Below are 3,522 nucleotides of genomic sequence, written 5' to 3' on the forward strand. Positions count from 1 at the left end.
TCAAAATTTTTGAATATTAAAAAAATAAATAATGTTAGGAGCATTATAATCGATTTAAAAAATGCTTTAGCAAAACCATTATCGTATGTAATTATTACTAACGTGTTTAGAAAATTTAAATATTTTTAAAATATTTTTTAATATGTTATAGTTATTTGATATTATAATATATATATATATATATATATTTTCCATATAAAATCGTTACGAAAGTTTGGGAAAAGTTGGGAACAACTTCAGATATTGGACCAGGAAAGTGCCATCTGGCGCTCTTTAAACGAACTAGATAGGACAATTTGAATGTAGAAGAGGCCATTACAACCATCTTTGCGGATGATGTAATAGAGAGAGAGGATAGAAATATGGGAAAGCGAGTGAGGAAATGCCACCTGTGATCAAACTGTTTAACGTCGTTAAACGAAGTTTTGAGAGGAAATCGTTCGAGAAAAGCGTATTTTCGCTCTTCTAGAATAGTTTGGCAAAACTGGGTCGACGTTCGTGATGTATAATATCCACATCCCGGTAATAATGGATAAATATTGGATATTTAATAATTTAAATATTATATATTATCCTGAAACTCCGACAAAACTTCGACTAACTCAGTTTAATTTTATAAATTATTTCACATGCCCTTTAAAGCGAATACACTACTTTTAATTGATGAGACTTGTTCGTACCTGGAAAATATATTAATATTTGTATTAATTAAAGAGACGACATTCTATAAAGCACTGGAACTTTTATAAAGTCTCCCTAATGATATTAATTATCGGGTTTAAAATGAATATTAACATTTCTAGTAAAAGTTCTTCACATACGTACGTTTAAATTCTTAAATTTATGTATTCTTTTGTTTATAAAATATTAATATTTTAAAATTTTACAAGTATAACTCTATATATATTTTACAATCTAATCTATTCAGCTAGAATTCTACACAGTAGCTACAGAATAATGCATAGAGCAACTAAAATATCATAAACAAATTTTAGACATATCTAAAAATCAATATTATTAAAATAAAACATATACATATAAACATATCTAAAATTAAATTTCTAAATATTAAAACATTTATAAAATATTGTGACTTTTAATTAATGTTTTATAAAACATATATATATATATATATATATATATATATATATATATTAATCAATAATTTTTACTGTTACTAAATTAAATAGTAATTAACACTTCTTTTCGTATTATTGTTTTAGAACTTAGTTATATTTATAATCTTTTTTTTTTTAAATAAAAATTAAATATTTAGAATAAAACCCTAATTGAATTTCTCACTTTATAGAGTTGCTACGACTTTCAATTATCGACAGAAAGCGTTGGAAAAAGTACCAAGAATCGAATCACGTCTCTAATCCGTACCAACAATCCTCGTCACGTTTCCATCTAATCAAGTAACTCTTTTATTTTAAACATTCGTTCTGACTTTAAATTCTTTTCTTCACTTTTAATTTTAATTATTTTAATATAAAAATACAAATTTTTAATTAATTTCTTCTGTTTATATTAATTTGTTTGTTATCAGAAATATAAAAAGATTTAAAAGATCAATCATATTTTTGACACAGTTTTCCAATGCAAAAATTTATTATTCAATTTTTTTTTTTTTTTTTAAATTCTTAATTAAATTAAACTTATAATAGCCGTTGTTTAAATTACTTGTTTGTATCGGTCGTTTGCATTAAGTAAATACGTACAATTCATTTTGCTGTCCATTGGTATGATTGGACAGATAAACAATGCAGGAAAGATGGATGTACAGGGGTCGATTCTATCAGGTTCAGACTTCCTTGGAGACTTCTGTTGCGATTAGAATCTTGTTTCGGTCAAGCCTAGAAAAAGAAAAATATAATCTTTTCCTAGTAAATATATCAGAAAAAATATTTCATTCGATCTTATGCTGATTTTTCTATAGATTAAAAAATATATATGTGATATAGAATCGATTTGGTTTTGAATTTCTATAACTAAGAGTCTATTTTAAAATTGAAAAATAAAATTTTTCTGTGGTGATTTTTATGTGGATTTTTTTAAATTAAAAATGTGATTTAATAAATGTTTTTGTTATTAATTTTATACACGAAAAATATCTAAATATTTAATACATGTTTTTATTATTGTTGTACGACTGCTTGTAAAATAGAATATATCTAAATTTTAGCTCAAAATTAACTCTGAATATAATTAAATTTGATTTCATAATAAAACATTAAAAATTTATTTATTTTTTTTAAATGAAAAATTGTTTTATATTTATTCAAAAACGTTTGACGGCATCAACGATAAAATGTCTAATTGAAAATTGTAGTTTGAACGATTATAAAACTAATTTTATGCTAAATATTTTATTTTCCGTTTAAACTGAGATATTATTTTAAAATGAAATAAACTATAAGAATAATGATGCTATTAACTAACTTTTTACTGACATGTAATTTCTGATAAACATTTTAAAACTTAATAAATATATACGTCAGAATGTTTATTTTAAAAGTGAAAAGTAATGAAAACCCGATTATTTTCTCAGAATTTGCTGTTTATTCGACGTACTTGAGAAACTGCAAAGTGCTCGAAGCGATCGTTAAATAGTTAGGTATTCTACTGAGGCCCGTACGTGATCTTCCGCCTCCTACTCATTAACTGGTACGAGAGTCTGCCTTTAATTATCAAACAACCACTACTAGAATCTCTTAAGATGCAACACATCTACGTCCGGTCCTCCTTCTCGTCTCAACATTTGATTTGTTCGAAAATTTTTATTATGTAATTCACTCGAATTGTATAAGAAAATTCCTTTTAGTATATTCAATTTTCTGATGCGATGTATGCCCAAAACACGATCCAATTGTTATTATTGTTATGAGTAATATCGAATTTTTTCTTTAAATAAATCTAAAATTTAAGCCATTAGTAAAAATTGATTAAAAAAAATAAAATAATTATTATATATTTGAGTGAAAAGTTTTAAGAGAACGTATTTTAAAGCAATTTTAAAATTGAATTTTTTTTTTTAAATTCAATTATATGTAATTTTTATATTTATACTTGTTTTATGTGTATTTTTCCTCTTCCATTAAAAATTTATTCTAAACATTAAAATTATATAATATTTTATTTTTTAATTTTTACTTATAATATTAAAAAAAAATTAAGATTCTATTAAAGATAGAAATTCCACCTTTTATAAAATAAGTAAATTTAATACAGTTGTAAAATAAAAAATAAAAAATAACCAGAATAAACAACTTGATAAAGACTTAATGGTAAAAGGTAGACACAAATATTAAAATAAAATCACCCCAAATGTGCAAAATTCACTAATTCTTTTAAGAAATAGAATAACTTGCAAATGAAAAAATGGAGAAAAATAAATAAAATCAGAAATTTATTTAAACATTTAAATTCATAAAAATTTAAAATTCGAAATGGAAAAGAAAATAAAAATTTTAATTTACAATGGAAAGGAATAAATTATTTCATTAAATATTTGTTAATTTA

The 3,522-nt window shown here is 23.2% G+C and overlaps 1 long non-coding RNA gene across 1 annotated transcript; it reads left to right on the forward strand.

Annotated features, from left to right (window-relative positions):
- The first annotated feature begins 262 nt into the window (after nucleotides 1–262).
- LOC136977432 (uncharacterized) lies at nucleotides 263–2,812 on the forward strand. The gene is made up of 3 exons (XR_010881087.1): nucleotides 263–522; nucleotides 1,310–1,418; nucleotides 2,552–2,812. It is a non-coding gene; the product is annotated as an uncharacterized lncRNA (long non-coding RNA).
- Nucleotides 2,813–3,522: the final 710 nt, after the last annotated feature.

This window comes from Centruroides vittatus, unplaced genomic scaffold, assembly GCF_030686945.1.
Source record: "Centruroides vittatus isolate TY-2023 unplaced genomic scaffold, ASM3068694v2 contig_1114, whole genome shotgun sequence".
In the NCBI taxonomy this organism is placed as follows: Eukaryota; Metazoa; Arthropoda; class Arachnida; order Scorpiones; family Buthidae; genus Centruroides; species Centruroides vittatus.